This window comes from Dermacentor variabilis, chromosome 2 (assembly GCF_050947875.1).
Source record: "Dermacentor variabilis isolate Ectoservices chromosome 2, ASM5094787v1, whole genome shotgun sequence".
NCBI classification, from domain to species: Eukaryota; Metazoa; Arthropoda; class Arachnida; order Ixodida; family Ixodidae; genus Dermacentor; species Dermacentor variabilis.
This window is the reverse complement of record NC_134569.1, coordinates 194,856,171-194,875,587: the sequence shown is the minus strand read 5'-3', so window position 1 is coordinate 194,875,587 and position 19,417 is coordinate 194,856,171. Positions and strand designations below refer to the sequence as shown.

Sequence of the window (19,417 nt, the reverse complement as noted above, 5' to 3'; positions counted from 1 at the left end):
GAAGTGGTCAAAATTGTTCTGGAGTCCAACACCACAAGGGGCCTCATAAATAGATGGTGGCTTTGCACGTAAAGCCCCTGAGTTAATTTTGTATGCAAAAGACACGCAGTTGTTATTGCCCTCTCTTCTAATTTCTCGCCAGCCAAAAATGATTGTGTTCCTTTTCATATTTTCAAATCGCAGTGCGAAGTAACAAGATAACGCAGGTTGAACAAACATTATTCAGGCGACACTGAGTCGGCAAGGAGCTCCAAAAACAATTCGTTTAGTTCATTTTTAATCCTCTAAGTTTAATAAAACGTATACCTAGTACGTACCCAAGTCGGCACGCATACTCGCAGGATGTACTTATATTAAAATTTATGATTCTTCAAGGCACAGTGTCTGTATACTACAGAATCCTTTACTACTACGACGGCGAATGTTACATCGCTCAAATGATACAAAACGAAAATGAAGTAACTTTTGACTATGGAATAAGACGCGGTGAGTACATCTTTCTTTGTACTGGAAGCCCTTGATAAAACCTGCAAACATGCCGCTGTGTCTTCATAACAATTTTTATTTCTCAACGCTACGGTGATACATTTTACGCTAATAGAAACTATATTGAAGGAAGCAGAATGCTGACTTGAGTGTTATAGAATGCGATTGATTTGGGAATTTGCTAAAGCAGCTCCGTGTAATTGAAAAATTGACCAAGGGCGCTGCGAGCGAATAGGTTTGAGAGGGAAGCGCCTTCTGGGCATCTCCAGCGTGTGTTGAGTGCGGGTGCCAAGATCGATTGTGCTCTTATCCTTTAAAAAGGCCAAGGCTCAATTTTTTGGCTGCCCTTAAAATGAGGGGCAGAAATAGCGCACGTTAAGCGGAGGACACCTGCCTGTGGGTACCCTGTACTGGGGAATGTGGTAAACGAAAGGGGGCACGAAAGATGAGTAAAAATGGAAGCAAGAATGCACAGTATAAAACTATGTGCATGCACTGCCAGCAAATCTGAGACGATACCACATAGTCATAAAGAGACACCAAGAATTCAAGGTGTCGAACTTGTCATAAAATTCAGATGTATTTGAAGCGTGACTTTCTCTATTAGCATGCATCTGACAAGGTTTGTATTGGCGTCACAGCTCTTCACTCCACAGTTATGCACTGCCGTCAGACATGAGAAGCACAGGGGTGGTGCTCTGGACGACGACATATGCAACCATATTATCGAACTCACCATCTTGTCAATTCTCATGGGCCCGCAGGGCTGGTAAGACTTGTCTGATTGGTGCAAACTGGCGCAATAACTGTCCAATGTGGCTGAATTCACCAATACACCAAAAAGAACCTTAGGAGCACACATCTATTGTCGTGTCGTCAACTACGTTGATATTTTGGCGCCTTTTACTGGTTTTGTGTTGCGCATCTGTCATGGCAGTTATTTGCATATTTTAAACAATGAACCTCTTCACACATCAAGATTACTCAGGTCACACAGAGAACAAACCACTTGCGCTCGAGTAGCTGCGTGATGCTGCGATCTGCCCTCCACGTAGTGTTGCCTGTCTCGGAAGCCGGAAGGCGGCTGCGCAAATACACATAGAAATCCGAAAATTGCAGTGGGCAGATCCAGCACCTAGTTCCTCAACCTGTATTTCAGCATTCCCAATCTGTAACATGCTTTGTATTCTAGACAGACTGCATGTGTTTTTCTCCTTTCTCTTTGTACCTGCACGTGCATTACGGTGGGTTAGTGTATTATCGCGCTGAGACATGTTATGACATTAGCGGAATACCAATGCTGTAGCGCTAGGGGACAAGATATTGCGGAGCTACGCCGTCTCGAAAGAAAAGTAAGTTATTCACGTACTTTGCTTTCGGCTGCAATATTGGAGAGAATTACGCTCGACATATATACGCGCTAACCTAATGCGACACTTGGCAATAAGTAATGTTATTTTGACATAGTGCGTAAAAAGACTAACTAAAATTATTTGTTTTTGGGGGTATTCAACACGAGTCTCTTATTTTTCTTTTATACTTGCTAACATCCAAAACTCGCCACAAAGAAAGTTGTATGCAATTGATGAATTGCAGGTCAATGCTCTTCCTTTTGCTTCAGATTGTGAGCTTTGGGTGATAAAAGAAGACATTATCTCACCCAGTCAAAATCACATAACGCGGAAGGCAAGCAAGTGCAAGCATTTATTTGAGCGGATTTGTTACGCTGGCACGTCTGTTTATTCGCATGAGCGATGCAGGAAGCATGAGACGTAAATATTTTATAAACGGATGCTCAAATTATGCCGGTCATCTGATTACTTGAATGTAAAAGAAGCAAGAGTAACAATAAAAGCCGAAAATTTTCTTCACGTTTGTTGTTCTTGTTTCCTAAATATTCCCGCAAGAACCTTTATTACGCGTTACAATCTTGTGATGCAGAAAACATGTGACGAACGTCCTAATCATCACAGTGGCAAATTGAGAGAGATGGAGAGAGATAGCAAAGATAGGAAAGGCAGGGAGGTCAACCAGACAAGCGTCCGGTTAGCTATCCTACACTGGGGCAAGGGAAAGAGGGAACAGAAAGCAGAAAGCGGGATAGACGTTGCACTGTGTGGGCACACAGCAACGCGCCTGGAAATCAGTCAAGTCCAAGCAAGTGCACTGCCGATGCGTTAGGCTGCCGTTACACTGCTGCCTGAAGCTAATCATCATAATTTATTGTCCCTTAAGGACCCCTTTCAGGGTATTACATAAGCGGTGGTGCTCCCCATAGCTGGTGATGCACGCTAAGTTCACCAGTGAACACCGATCAGCCGGTGGCCGTCAGCTGTACGTTGCAGTGCGTGGCAGTACATTGTTAAGCTAAGACCCAGCCTTTTTGACTTCAGTGCGAATGGAAGGACGCGGGTGAGCCATGGTGCTTACTCAGGTGTTGCAAGTACTGAATTGAGAGCATCCAGCACTTGGATTGCACTTCGCGCTGACGGCGTATGCAGGTTACTCAAGAGAATTTGAAAAGTATTCATCAGAGACCGGAGCATCATAACCACTTGCCGGACTTCGGACAATTTGTCAGGAACCCGCGTTGTGCACTATTAGCCACGAGAAGGAACTACAGGGGCGCTGCGAGCGCCGCTCGCGTGACGTGAGGGCACGGACTCGCGCCTGTCGTGTGCTACATTTCGGTCGTTGTCCGGGCGCTTTCTGCGGTGTTTTCGTTTGTTCGCCCTCGTTCTCTCTGCTTGTGTACTTGTGGTGGTCGTCTCAAATATATTTTTACCACGTCTTCCTTTGCGAGCATTTATTCCAAGAGCCAATTTCTTATACAACAATGCAGCACTCAAACGCAACGCTACGGTGCCAGCCGAAGAAGCGCAAAAGAGCCCATGGCGGGTTTTTCATGCGCGGATGGATTATCGCACAAACATAGCATGCAGGAATCCATTTAAGATACCAAACCTGCCTAGGTGCAACAAGTATGACACAAAGGCTAGCTATATATGACTTCTACAACAGTTACGTTGATTTGAAACCGCTAAAACAGGTTTGCTCACGACGATTAGTTCATGGTATAATATTGAATTTCTGCATTTCTTCACAGAAATGCTCGGCAGTAACACGGGGACTTAACTAATACTAGAGTTTAGATTCTACAAGCACCACTTGCTTCTTTAACTGCTTGTCAACATTAGGCGGTTTTTCCCGTGTTTATGTTAAGCGGCGGAAATCGGAAGTAAAGTTAATGAAGGCTTACAGCTATTTAAAGAATACAAATAGGAATGTACCAATATACATTTCCTTTTCCGTGATACACGTTCAACTCACTTGAGAAATTTACTGCTGCTTGTTGCTTGAGGAATATACATGACGAATCTGTTTGGCGAACTGACACAGGCCGCTCGGCCCAATTTTTTTAGTGAAGTATGCCTGTTGGACCGCATGGCTGCAGCCAAAAAGAAGGCAAAGCGTCAATCATTAGTAGTATGGGACACATTGAAGATATCGAAATTCCCCGGTGGAAGGTCAGAAATCAAGTGAAAGTATATGCAAGACTTGTGGTGCTTTCTTTATGAATGTTTGTGATTGCATTGGAACAAACTTTATTTAGCCTGCGATTGGGCAAGGTTCTCTTTTATGTACCGACGAAGCGAATAGTTATCCCTTTGTATAATTAAAAAACGCTGGATCGAGACACGGTGATACAGAAGGTGCTTGAATTTTCCTTTTCTAAGCAATCTAAGCTGCGCTGTAGTAGCTCCAGAATACTTTAGCCTTTCCAGTTGGTGCTGTAAAAAAAATGCTTCATGGTTTCAATTCGAAGTTGTAGTGAACTGATGGGTTTCGCGAACATAGCGTGCCTCGCCATACCGACAGTCGATTGCTAACGTTACGTGATCAGGGGTGTGCCATTTTGTCGATAAAGGCTACTCAGGGCCACTGTGAAACATTTCATCACCTTCAATTGATTCGCTCTCTATATTAACAACGAAACTTTTCTCTCAGGTGATTGCTACTATAGTGTTTGTGAATTAACTATGTAAATACACTCTTAGCACGGTAACGTTTAAGTTTACCTTTGTTTGCAAGTAACCTATAACGTAAAGGTTACGAGGTTACTAAACCAACTTGATATTAGTGTTTTTAATTATTTCAGTCGCGGCTAGATGTTACATGTGTCGACGTATGCTACATTGAATGATACTTCAACGCCAAATGTCTCGTAAACTTTAAAAAAATTAAATTATGGGGTTTTGCGTGCCAAAACCACTTTCTGATTATGAGGCACGCCGTAGTGGAGGACTCCGGAAATTTGGACCACCTGGGGTTCTTTACCGTGCGCCTAAATCTAAGTACACGGGTGTCTCGTAACCTTTAGATTGTAACTTATACAAAGAAAGTTGTAATTCGTGGCTCAGGGGACCTATTGTATGGATTGGAAGTTTGCTGATTATTGTGCCGCGTTGGCGATCCTGATATGATATTTTCAGCCAGGACTAACGTGTAAAATATGGTGTGCGGCCGCGGGACAGAGTCAGGTTGGGCGAAACTAAGATGTTATTGGTGCCAGTCGGAATGTTTGTTTTCGCAATCTGAAAAAAGCTTAAATCTTGCACGAGCGCATGCTCAAGTCAACCGGCAGTAATTCAGTGACTACTTTTATACACTGCATACGTGTCATTATAATGTAAAAGCAAGCCACAGAAACATTAAACGTACGTCGGAGAATATTGTGGCGAACGATGCTGTGGCATAAATTGCAACTATGGTTCAGTGTGCTTGAAAGCCTACCGCTACCACTGCACGCATTTTATGCTGTGGTATAAAACCTGCCTGCAGGAAAACTAAACGCAGATTCATTATGCTGATTGAATGTACATTTGTACCCAAGAATTTTTTTTTTATTTGAGCATCAACGCTTCCTTTAGTCGCGTTTGTAGTCTTCTCCTGAAACACGACGCCCTTTGACAGCAGGACGCACATTCAAGGGTGCACGCGGGCGCACGTTCGAATACTGTAAAAGCTCGACGACCGACAGAATGAAAGCGTCGAGCAGGCCCAATAACTATTCTGTGGGGGAGAAAAATGTTTTCTACACTGCAACAGAATGTAATATGCCGCTGTGTTTCTTTAATTTTTGTCCTTTCTAACGCATAATAGGAAGTGGTTCCTAAACTGCAGCAAATTCCGAGTTCCTTATAGAGAACGCCAGACACGCATCGCTTTTGCTCGCTCGCTAACACGCGATAATGACGCCGCTACATTCACATGGCATTGGGCGACAGCCGCTCCAGTGAGGTCTCGTAGAGAGATGAACGGGCAGTCACGGAATGAGGCCACAATGGCGGCCGGCCAAGTGAGTAGAGAGAAGATATACAACTACAAACGAACAGCAACATATTTAAACTATAGAATATTAGAATCTTGATATAGACCAGAATACGCTAGCCTCGCGCCCAGACTATTTGAACGCATACTCTCGCGCCCGGATTGCCCGGTCGACCAGCGCCATTTTGTTCTGGGCTGCCAAAGTGTGTTCGCCGGCGACCAGCAGACATGGCTAGCGCTAGCTTTAGGACTCCAAAGTGCGGAAATGTGCCCGTTCACGCGGATCCTAAGTACAAGAAGTCATCTGGGCATCGTTGCGTCGTGCTTGGATGCCAAAATAACCAGCGGAAAAGGAGCAGGTTGCTTAGCGCTGTTTGCGAAGTCCCCAATACACGTAGGGAATCATGCCGGTGCGGTGTTTTCAGCCTGCACCGATTTCCATCCGCAACAAAGAATGACAAGCTGCGCCACCGGTGGATAGCTGCAGTGAATAGGAAGAACTACCAACCCAGTGAAAATGCACGAGTGAGTATTCGATCGGTGTATATTTTGGTGCCACGTTCAACTTTGCGCCCTACGAACGTAATATGTGTAACACGCAGGTTTGCTCTGAGCACTTTCTGGACAAGCCCACTGAGCAGAATCCCGCGCCGGTGCTTCGCCTTGGCTATAACAAGAAGGCAAGCCTTTTCGTGTTTTCATTCAGGCAGACCTCCCGACGGTTAAGCGGAACAGCTGAGTTTGCGGTCAGCGATACTTGCAGCTGGTGCACGGCGTGACCATTAAGCGTGAACGACAAGTTGTAGGCGATAGTATGTTGCCCTGCTGGTGAGCGTTATTGCTAATGAAAGTAAACCGAAGTCTGCTCGTCACGTAGCATGCGTCCACAAAAACGTAAACGACGACTGCTCGTCGACGAAGGCGTTCTTGCAGCGCGCCTGTTTTACGAGCTGGTGTTGCAGGTGTCATTCGTAACGAATTCACTTGAGCCTCCTGAGCTCTAAACTGCGTGCGGGCTGTTATGCGGGGCAAAGCGCAAAATTTTGCCGTTGATAAGGCGAGGAAAATAAGGTGCTTAATTATTGTTGTATATTGCAACAAAATTTTGCTCGTTCTCACCAGTTTTTTTTTACTGTTTTCTTTTCTAAGGGAGCGCTAACAATCCGATATGGCCTCGCACAAGCGAAACAGGTCTGAAACCAGGTATCTGCAGTTGGTGGGGCTAATTTTTTGGAATGCAGGTGCGGTTGTTGTCTTGTACCAAACGCTTCCCTGATGATGCAGCTTTAAGTAGGGGTGGTAATTTTATGTGCCCTGTCATGGTTTGTGCAACTGTACACCTGCATCCGTCATGCTCGCCCTGTTATACGGGCTTTGACTGCACATGTAGTTGAACATTATAACTACTGTATTTCCTCATTTTCCAATGAGTGCAGGTTTATAAACATTTTTACGCCCTTATGGGTGTTAAGAGGGGCGCTTCCTGCATTTACACCCCTGTCCACACCCTTTTAGCACCCTATTCGGTCAAGACACCCTGTCACTAGGGTGTACACTACACATAGGTGCGACTTTGCTAGAAGAAGGGTGTTAAATCGACGACTGAAGGGTGTTGAACGCATTGATGCATAAATCTAAGTAACGTGTACACGTCCACGCATTGAGCAATGTGTGTAGGTATTGCATTTTTAATGATAAAGCATTTTATGGCCTTTCAGGTAGGAAAGATGGCGTTCTCCGCAACAACAATCCATACGGGACCCTGCTCATGTCAATCTTGTCATTTCCCTTGAAAGCATTCAGAAAGCATTCAGAACCGCGCCGCCCATTTATTCTCTCTAATTATTCACGTCATTTTAGCGTCACGTCCATGAAAAGAACACTAGGTCAACATGACCTTTGGTTACGTCGTAGGTACCTTCGTCTGTGTATTTTTCATAGAATATGGTACTTTAACCCTTCTCTTAAAGAAAATATTTCCCCACACCAAGTTGTATCTCGTCTCGCATCGACCATCAACAGAAAATTGATGTGCCATTCTTCCTTTTAGCCAAGAACAGCCACTAAATGGAACCGCCTTCGCGCCTCCACAGTCTCAATTTGTGATACCACTAATTCAACATCGCTGTTCAAAGTGTCTTACAGTTTAATTTTCTATTCTTGCCCTGCACTGCAAATATTGTATACTTTCACCCCTTCTTTCTCTTGTGTCTACTAGGCCTTGAAAGTATATTATACGTACTTTCAAGGCCCAGTAGACACATCAGAAAGAAGGGGTGAAATTGCGGCATTATTGCATTATTTACGCATAATTGCTCATAATTAACGTTGTTCTATTTACTGCCTTCTGTATCCCTACTGACGTCATACAAGACGCTGATGACGTCACATTTTATTGCTTTAATATACAAAGCAATAAAATGTGACGTCATCAGCGTCTTGTATGACGTCAGTAGTGATACAGAAGGTAGTAAATTGAACAACGTTAATTATGAGCAATTATGGGTAAATGATGTGAATTAGGGTGGAATAAATTCGGTTAAGGTTCGTACAAACTGTAGCAAGGTGGATTACGGCAGATGAAGGTAGAATTGTGAAGACATGTGACAATGTATGACGTATCACGGTCACGTGATAATTGCAAGTGTACATCCATGAAGTGATTAAGTTTTCGCATTCCTAAGTGACTGTCGATCTTTTTCTAGGATTCTGATGTTACTGGCATGACGGCCACTCCAAAATGTATCATCAAGAAAATGTACGCACTTTCACTTACAATTTAATTATCACTATATTTTGTGCTCACAATTATATTATCATGCAATTAAACACTTCTAAGACTAACTGCAGTAGCAGAATGAAAACGCGCGAGCAACTTGCACAATTCTGCACGAATATTTCGGTGCCCTTAAAAGCCCAACAAGAAGTGGCGAAATTAAAGAAGCTGTCTGGATACATTGCTGAACAAACAGGGACGTGCTATTAGACGAGCCTCTGATGTACAATGGCATCAACGTACAATTTGCTTGGTGAAGCCATAACGAAGACATTTATAGCGGCGAGATCACGCTGGAAGTTCTCAAATCCGAATCTCCACGTACCTTGCCTAAGTTATTCAGAGTTTTACTAAGCTACTGGTCTGCCTTCTAAGCGCATCCTCGGACAGAGTTTGTAAGGCTCAGCCTATATATTAGGGGCTGGTGTCGTCAAAGCTGTAATTGCTTATCCACAGCATACGCTCTTACAAACGCATTCTTCAGTCGCCTCATGAATGCTTACGCGTCGCTGTCGCACGACCAAGATGTGAGGGTCTTTATCGAGCCAGGATATCGCTGTAACTACGCTGTGACCTCGCAAGGTTGCTTCGTTTGGACGCAGCGAATAATATAATCGCACCAGCATAAGAGCGCCGATCGTCTCGCTCACGGTCCCGATTTGTGTACTGTACCCTCAGTCATGCAGCGCAGACTGCGCCCCCCCCCCAAAAAAAAAATGCTCGGCACGAACCGTAGTAGCAACTACCCGCCTCACCGCTCTTGTTGGAGACCACAACGAAGCAGCAGCTAACAGGCGGCCACTCGAGCAAGCAAACCTGCCAGAATAAACGTTCAATTTGCGCGCCCGCCCCCTGCCCAATGAAAAGCGACTGGAAGTGACGGAACGACGCTGTACAGTCACTTCGGCGCGCGGCACGATGGGAAGGCGGAAGCTACTCCATTATTGCATTCTTTAGCTACGTGAAATGCGTTCGCGTCTCGCGCTGTGCGACATAATTTTAAACGTGTGATTAGTTTTATGCGCGGTGTAGAAAAAGGTGTGGCCCGTGCTTTGTGTATTACTCGTGCTCCACTTCAAAGCAAAGCGTTCGTACGCACTGGAAGATGGATCCGCGGACGCTGAGACGAGCAGTTGCAACGTGCCCTGTGTCGGCGGTCGGTAGTACTGCCATAATGGAAATTTTCAGGCAAGTGCCCATTTATTTGGTATTTCTTTGGCTTGTTACGTGTTTTTGTTCGCTCTAGAAGTATCTTACTGTGATCTCGTAGCATAATTCACTAATGTAAGAGCAAGAGCAGCTTCACTCCTAGTAGGGCAAGTTAACTACCTCGATCGCGCCCCGTCTTACATCGGGCGTGATGCGCCTGCATAGTTACGCTTTTCTCAGCGCTTCAACGTTCATAGATGTGCTTCTTTTGTGCGTTCAGCGCGGCTTGTATTACGGTCGCTCGCACTTAAGTTAAATGTGGTTCGACCACTTTTGCGTCGCGTAGAAAAAGGACGACTGACTTTGCCACCTTTCGAAAGAACTGGCGCGGTATTGGTTCTCCCTGATGCAGTCGCGTGCTGCTGTTGCTGCTTGCTGGGCGCCTGTAACATGTTTTCGGCTCGATTCGTGTGTGTGCGTGCGCTCAGCTCAGCTCGCTTTGTGAGTGTGTGTGTGTGTGTGTGTGTGTGCGTGCGTGCGTCTTGCGCGCGCATACATGCCGGTTTGTATGGGCCGGCGTGCTTGCGTGTGTCTAGTGCGTACGTGTTTTGTGAGCGTGTTTCTGTGTGGGTCACTGTGTGTGCGTGCACGTGTTAGCGTGTCTGCCTGCATGTATGTGTGATTGTTTGTGTTTATCAATGTGCGCGTGCGTGCCTTTGTGTCTGCGCTTTGAGAGTGCGTATGTTTGTGTGCGCGCGAGTGCGTTTTGTGTGCGTGCGTATGTATTGCATAAGGCCGCTAGAGTTTTACTCGCAATAAAACTCTTCCAATTTGGTGCAGCGAGTGTTGCCGCCTGAAAGCCGAGTTTGGTTTCAAGCCAACCTGGACAACTGCTGTATGAGGCGCTGTTTCTCAGGAGGATCAGTGGGAAGGCGTCAGGTATACGCTTCCTCCTTTTTCCCGCCTCTGCCCTGATGAATCGATATACTTGATTGTTATTCTAAAAGAGACGTTACATCCAGAGCACAAATAAATGATTAAGAAATCTGGTAGTGTGTTTCGCCATTACACTAATTCTGATCTTAAAGACATGAATTTCCCATTAGCCCACATTTCCGTTGATGCATACAACCGCTGAAATTGTGAACAGCAGATTATTCAAGACCCCCCGTCCTACGTATATAGCAATTGTCTTCAGGAGCTTGAATGAATTTTGAAAATTTGAAGTGTTGTTGTTGCGCTTTAGAGGTATCATATGCAAGCTTTAGGTCCCTCCGGGTAGTTTGCATGCTCTTCGAGAGCTGTCGCCTATAGCCCTATTGAAATTCGTAACTACAGTTTGGAGCACTAGGGAAGCTAGAAGGCTTGTCCTGGATCTCGAGAAAGTGTTTAAGCTGGAAGTGTAGGTTGAGGAGGTTAGGGTTGGTCACACGAAGGCTTTTGATGCCTTAGCAGTAGGAGTGTCAAAGGATACAAAAAGCAGTGTGTCAAGCGTGGGAAGCTGCTTATGTGGTAGAGGCTTGTGCGTGTGTGTGTGTGTGCGCGCGTGCATGCATGCGTGCGTGTGTGAATTCGCTCCTCACAAGGGAGTGTGTGTGTGTAAGTGAGCTACTTCTTTGCTGGTGCTATTTGCCAAAAATTGACAAGAAAACACAATAATCTATATAACTTGAAATAATAAGCTATGCAAAGCATGCTGGCACAGTAGCGACAGCAGCATATGAGCATAAAAACATGCAGCTGTGTGACAATCTTAATGCATGACTGCAACATCTGGAAGGAAGCTTGCTTCTTTTTGAGTAAGCAGCGCAAAGTCCATATTTTTTGCTTTTCTCGTGCAAACCAAAACGAGGCTCATTACCAGTGATCTTGTCTTTCATTCTAATAGCATTTGTTTATCTTAGAGTGTTGTTTTTCGCAGGTCATGCAGATGATAGCATCAATTTCACAATGCCCAGCCTTGGTGCCCTCCATTAAGAGCAAGCCACTTGCGTTCGCCTTCAGGCAGATGGTTGATGTCTTCGAGGAAGCAGTTGGGAAGACTACATTGTAAGTAGATATAGGTGTGTAGTTTAATATAGTAAGTCAAGTTATAATTTAAAACTCTGAGGCTCTTTGGCGGCCTAAGCTTGATATCATATGCAGTTGTGTGTGTTATTAAATATTGCCGATTGTAGTGCATACTGCAGGTATGACTGTTGATCCAAAGCATACACTTGCATTTTCTTGATGGCCTTTCATAATGAGGATTTTCTTTGCGCAAGAATATTCACAGATGGGGGCATTCCAGCATGATATTCTTTATTGTGCATTCAGTGCTAATTTCGTATGACCTTCCTGCTACCAATGTTTTTGCAGGAAAGGAATATTTCCTTACTCTATGCAATGAGCTTGTTATTTGCTCGTTGCATTACTTGTCTACCTTTAATTTAATCCAGTATAATTCTCAAAACCTTAATATTTGAGCTGTTTTTATTTCAAATACAATATTAACATGCGCCGGATTGCAATCTAGACTGCAAGGGATTTGAAGAAATTACAAGAAACTAGGACCTCTCATGGGTGTTAAAAAACATTTCCGCAGGCATTGCACCTATTTCTTGTACTGAGCTAGCTGCTCATGAAAATTGCAAGCATATGTCATTTCATACAGTTTTGCAGGATATCGCAGGCCTATCATTGTCACTAAGCACAACCTTTCCTCATTTGCATCATGAAAGTCTACCTCATGCTCAATTTGGGACAAGTCTTGAAAAATGAATGCTTCATAATTTTGAAACTACACAAAGTATTGGTTGACCATGTTGAACCTAGCCATTACAAGACGAGAAAAAAAACATGCACAGGAGGACTCATTCAATCAAATGCAATGCTGTGGTCATTTTCCATGTGGCAAAATGTACTTTTAGGCGGGGGAGGGCGGGTAGCCAATTTACAACCATTGCGACTCATGCGGGTAGTGGCAACACAGGATGAGAAATCGTTGTGGCTCTGAGGTTCATTGAATATGTGAACACTTATATACAATCCCTCCCCACCGCCCAAGTGAAGGGTAACCGTGCAATATATTTTGGGCGGTAAAGATGATTTTTTTAGGAGACAAAAAATTTCAGGCTCTAGTTGAGATGCTACACAAAGGAGGACCATGTATGTATTCACAGAATAACATAAACTGCCTAGGAGGGGTATCACAGTTTAGAGCATGAAGTAGAAAGTGGGAGCATGACGAAGGATCATAAGTTTATTTAACTTATGATCTTTGAGAATACTACTTGTCACCGTTTGCCAAGCTAACCTATTGATAGAAAGGGGCCTGCTCTAAAAAAATAGTTTACACATGCTAAATTTTCAAGGAAAGTATGCCGAACTGTCAATCCTTACTAAATTAGTAAATAAGAAATACACAATAAATTTTAGGATACAGAAAGGGTCTAATAAACTGCGTTGGGGAGTTGGAGATTGTTGGGCTGGATGCATGTATTGCAGGGCAAATGATAATGCCAGTGGGGGTTCCCTCATTTTCATTTTGTGTGCACTCTCTGTAAAATTACTCTTTGTCTCCTAGTGTTATAATGTTGTGTAAAAACAGCCATTTTTTAATGCCTTGTGCATGTCAGTCTTAATATGCCATATCCCGTAAGGTTCTCAGCTGCAGTACTTATAAAGTGTAATGCAGAGATATATTCCACATTTTATGTCAATTTTATATTAAGGTCACATGCACACTCTTGGACAAATTTCTGTTGAGAGATGTCATTGGTAGTGTCCTTAAATTTTATTCACTCTTATTTTCTATGGTGAAAAAGCTACTGTAAATTTATTTGCTTTTGCTGCTGTATGTGCCTTGTATTCACAGTGACATAGTGGTTTAGTGTTCACAGTAAATGCAATTCCTAAATTTGCAAAATAAAAATTTCTCCTACCTTTCACCTGTCTTGCCCAGTTGCCTGAGCTGTTCATTGTTCCCAGTCACATTAATTAAGTTTGTTACTTTCAGGAGCTTGTTGCCTTATCAAATTTTCCACAGTGCACATGTGTATATGCACAGACTGAACTCTCATGATTCTCTTCTTATTTTGCTAATGCAGGATGCAAGATTCCAGCAATGCCATGCGCTGCATTTATTGGTCAAGATGCTCAGAGAATGGAGTCCCTGCACCTCGTGGTGAAACGTAAACATTTTCTTTCTTTTGGAAAGCTAAACGTCATTTGCTGTATCAATTGCATTCTTGCAGCTCAGATGTGTACTATATTTTTTCTAATTTTGAATCAATTAATATTCACTGTTCAGTATAAAAATGACGTACAGTGTGAAGGACAAGGACTGCGAGAGATGACATACACTGCGCTGACTTCCAACAATATTTTATTGCGTTGCCACATCGTGTGTTTATACACAAGAAGGGCCATGCGCAGAAAATGAAAGGCAGTCACAAGGGGTGTTCTAACAGCAAGTCATTGTACTAAGAACATGGTCACTAAAAAAAATCGCAATTTCTATCTGTGGAGATACTAGACTTCACTAGGGGGCACTAACGTACACACTACCCATTTTTCTGGGGAAATAAGCATCAATAATGTACCGGGTGAGCTGTGTTTCGCTAGAACTTGCGTATCTTCAAAGAGGGGCATGCAGTGGCAGTCCCGGCAATGAATGCCCAAGTGGCCTTGAACAGTGTTATGGACGTTATAGTGCACTTTTAAACGATCATGTAGGCACCTGCCTGTCCGTCCAACATATTTACTGCCTCAAAGTGGGAATATGGTAAACCACATTCGTTACACATATCGCAAAACGTTTTCTGTGCCCGACAGAGCAAGAACTCTGACACGATTTAGGCGCGTTTACACGCTTACAGAGCTTTGCCAGCTTTTCCGGGGCTGAGAAAAGGACTGGGATTCCTGGAGGTTGCCAAATCTTTTTTACCCTATCGGAGACATCATGCACATACGGTAGCACTGCGAACCAGTCTTTCAACCGGCTGGTTCCTTGAATGAGTGTGCTCATCACGTTTTGTGCCCTTCAGAAGCTGTTCCGCTATGGCTGAAATTAAGGCCAAAGGGTAGCCAACCCAAGAAAGGCGATCAACCTGTGCAGCAAGACTATCTTGCATTTCATGTGAGCAAGATTTATTGAGGCTGTTAACGAGGCAAAGCTTTACAATACCTTGTTTAACAAGCTTTGAATGTGCAGAGTTAAAGGGCAAGAGTGACTTCTTACTTCTCGGTTCAAAGCACTAGCCCACCTGTTTATTTGTAAGGCACTGCTTGAGATCAAGAAAGCGCAAAGAATCATCAGTGGGGACCTCATTTGTTAGTTCTAGAGGCTGCAGCTCTTAAAGATCTCCAAGTCTCCCAACCAGCAGGCTCAAAAGCATGATCAGTGCAATCAATAAATACCAGGTAGTCGTCCACAAACTTGTACACTTTGACAACGAGAGACACATCTAGGCGACCTTGAATATTTCAATCATGATTAGCTAGATAAATATCACTCAGTGGCGGCGCCAGGCATGATCCTGCACAATATACAAATAAATGGTATTTGTATAGGATCATGCCTGGCGCCGCCACTATGTTATATTTATCTCGCTCACCATGATTGCAATATTGAAGGTCACCTAGATGCGTCTCCTGTCAATGTGTGCAGGTTTGTGAATGACCACGTGGTATTCATTGATTGCGCTGATCACGCTTTCGAGCCTGTTGCTTCGGGAGTCTTGGAGATGCTTAAGAAAGCATCTACAACTAACGCATGAGGTCCCCATTGATGATTCCTCGCGCTTTGTAGATCTCAGGCTGGTGCTTCGATTTGAGAAGTAAGAAGTCACTCTTGCCCTTTAACTCTGCACACTCAAAGCTCGTTAAATGAGGTATTCAAAGTTTTCCCTCGTTAACAGCCTCAATAAATCTTGTTCACACAAGATGCAACATAGTCTTGCTGCACAGGTTCATCACCTTTCTAGGGTTGACTACCCTTTGGCCTTAATTTCAGCCATAGTGGAACAGCTTCTGAGGGGCACAAACCGTGATGAGCCCGCTCAGTCAAGGAACCAACCGGTTGAAAGACATAGGTTCGCAGTGCCACCGGTGGGTATGAGCATGATGTCTCCGATAGGCTAAAAAAGATTCGGCAACCTCCAGGAATCACAGGCCTTTTTTCAACCCCAGAAAAGCTGGCAAAGCTCTAAGTGTGTAAACGCGCCCAAATCACGTCAGAGTTCTTGCTCTGTCGGGCACAGAAAACATTTTGCGATATGTGCAACGAATTTGGTTTACCATATTCCCCTATTTTGAGGCAGTAAATATGTTGAACGGACAGTCAGGTGCCTAAATGATCGTTTAAGAGAGCACTATAACGTCCATAACACTGTTCAAGGCCACTTGGGCATCCATTGCCCCGGGACTGTGACTGCGAGCCCCTCTTGGAATATACGGAAGTTCTAGTGAGACACAGCTAACAGGTCATCCGGGAAACTATAGAAGCAAATTTCACCAAAAAACTGGGTAGTGTGTGCATTAGTGCCCCCTCTATCACGCTGACCCTAGTGAAGTCTTGTATCTCGAAAGATAGAAATTGTAATGTTTTTTTTTTTCAGTTGACCACGTCCTTAGTACAATCACTTCCTGTTAGACGCCCCTTGTGACTCATTTTCTGCGCATGCCCGCTCTTGCATACATACACACAATGTGGCAACGCAATAAAATATTATTCGAAGTCAGCGCAGTCTATGTCGTCTCTCGTAGTCCTTGTAATTCACGCTGTACGTAATTTTTTCGCATTAATTGCCAACTATCCCAAGAAAGCACCTTTTTCAGTATATGTATAATGTTTGATACGACCATTTGCTGGCAAATGTTAACAGTGTGATATTTAACTTGAACTTTTACATGACTGCCTGTGCCTGTGTTCTTTTAGTAACCAGAGTATGGCTAATTTATTAAACCATATTTGCTAATTTGTATACTCACATGCTACAGCAAGCCCTAATCTTGTATTACTGCATCTAAGTGCAAATAATTTAGAAATTTACTATGTATTTTAAAACACTGTCCACCTTTCGTGTTCAGCAAAATTGTTTAATCAACAGTGGTTTGCTTTTATCAGGCCTTTTACTGCACCTTGCACCCACACAATAGTAAATGTGGAATACTCACTCTTGATTTATGGTAAGAAAAGAACCTATTTTCAAACTGCATATTGTATATGTACCAGTGCCTTCGGGTTACAAGACAGAAATTTATAGAAACTGCAATTGTAGTTAGAAAATCTCCTACACAGCACTTTTAGCACAGAGAACTCTTGTTTCACAAACTATGTAGGCACTAAAAAATTTACAGATTTTTCGTGCTCAAGTAATCTTGTTGGAAAGAGAAAATTAGCAATAATACTGCTGGCTTAAACCTCGCTTAAAGCACGTCTATGCTTGGAAAGTATTGTTTCAGTCCGAAAAATGTTGGCCAGTTATGCTTACATCGACTTTCCAAACTTTTCATAATGCTTTGCGATTACGTTAGTGAACAAAGTAACAGGTGTCTTGTGCATTTGCTCTGCATTTCAATTACTCCCCTAATTCACCTTTGCAATGTCCCCTTTTTTTTTCAAGGCATCAAAACTTGAATTTTCGTTCATTGAGCCTTATGCTGAAAATTTATTCCTTTATGTGGCCCAAAACACTGCGAGGTCAACTCAGGCTCTTTCAGTGCTGCTATACATAGTTTCTTCTTTAATAACAGATTTGATCAATACTTATATTTTAGATACCTTTGTGGGAAATGTACATGTTCTTGTACTTACCGATGTGTTTGGTGATTGTGCATGTTTATATTTCATGTGATTTATGTATATATTGTACTCTGTATTGCAGCATGCAATAAATATATTTACATTTTTCTTGAAAATGTCATATATCGTACCAGTCTGTGTTGCATTTTATGTGGATCTGGAAATCGCGATAACCGTTGGTGTTGATAGACATGCTCAAAAGTGATATTTGCTAGGTTGTATATGTGCAGCGAAGACAGGTTTTGCAATATACACCGTGAATTACTAATATGTAATGTGATCCACACGTATACGTGCGTGTGTGCCCATCGAAGCTTCAAGGCCGGCTGTTCGACGGTGTGTTTGGTAGCCGAACTTGAACCTTCTGGCACACGCGAGAGTTACGCGTGGATCGCTTTACATAGTAGTAATTGAAGGCGTGTACTGCCGAACCTGCCTTCCATACACACTAGCAATAAAAGGGTGTACACCCTTCCAACACCCACATAGATGGGTGTTAATATGGACTTGCACCCCTACACCCTAAATTTATTTTGCTGGACACCCTTCGTCTAGGGTGGTATAACTGCACCCCAACTGTAGGGTGTAGACAACAGCACCCTTAGGGTGTTCGTCTGGCGACAAACTGATTTACACCCTTAAGGGTGTTAAAATGTTTAGTGTGTAGCATCATATGCTGCTTGTTCGAGTACTGTAGGCTTGTGTTCTGAATGTTGTACTCTTAAGTGGTTGCACGATACAATTGGCCTGGTGCATTTTCTATTTCATTTTGCGGGGACTTTATATCTTCGCAACAGTGATGGCATGGGAAAGAACTACAGTCCTTCTTACTATAACATCTATTTTGTTTCCAATGTGCAGGTGGTGAAGGGCTGGCGTCTGCTAATCAGGCAGTCAAACGACCTCGCCAGTTGGTTGCCAAACGTGGCCGACCCAGTAGTGACCATGACAAACAAGACCAAACTGAAAGTGCAGAGGACAATGTTCTGCGTTCTTTAATAATATATGTCACCAACACAGTGCTGTAAAATCCTTCACAGGTTACGTGCTTACGTGGTTACCCGATGTATTCGCTTCTGCAGTCTGCACATCACTCAGTGTGGCCATTGCGGACTTGCATGAGGTCTTGAAGTTTGATTGAATCGAGACAGCGAAAGTGACAGGCTAGAAAAAACGCGAAATACGCCTTCCGCCCAGCTAAAAAGCCCAAGTTTCGCCTTCGCGCCGGGTCGCATCTCCCGGCGTGGCAGCCCAGGCCTGCTACTTCGCGGCGCTTGGGATAGATGGCGCGACCGGCGCTCATCAATATGGCGGCGCCCTTTGAATTCACAGTGTTCTGGTGTATACTGTTATGTGACAGTTTCGCGGAACTGTAGCTTGATTATTGTTTTTTATTTGCGCGCTGTAGATGGACGCCATAACTGAACGCGCTTCAGCTGCTGCAGCCAAACGCGCGCGCAGTCACATCTCCTCTGCGTTGTGTAGCTCTGAAGAAGCATGCCGGGAAGAGTATCGCCCGGCGGTCTTTTTGTAATGGTCGTGTCACGCTTTGTTTCATCGCTTTAACCTCACTTAAACGCTTTCCAATTTCGTGGTGTGCGCTTACCAAGCGTGTTGTGTGTCTGAGTCACTCGTGACGCGTGGTACAGTTACCAAAAAGACTCCTAAAGGTGCGCGAGCCGCTGAAAAGAAGCACTGCCGCCGTGGAGCAGCGACTTATTGGCGCGCTTCGTGGCACTGGCCGCTGCAAGGAGCCGCATTGGCGATGAAATATGGTAAAAGTTCTTTGCTTACGCGAGAGTGGTGAGCATCGCTTATGCTGTGACTGCTGTAAAGAATACTGAAGACAGCAATAAACGTGGCCCACGTAAGCAATGCCTGTTGTTCAA

General features: G+C 43.8%; 1 long non-coding RNA gene across 1 annotated transcript; it reads left to right on the top strand.

Moving 5' to 3' along the window:
• Nucleotides 1-6,269: 6,269 nt before the first annotated feature.
• On the top strand, nucleotides 6,270-18,859 carry LOC142571126 (uncharacterized). The gene is made up of 3 exons (XR_012825770.1): nucleotides 6,270-6,342; nucleotides 6,420-6,497; nucleotides 18,390-18,859. It is a non-coding gene; the product is annotated as an uncharacterized LOC142571126 (long non-coding RNA).
• Nucleotides 18,860-19,417: the final 558 nt, after the last annotated feature.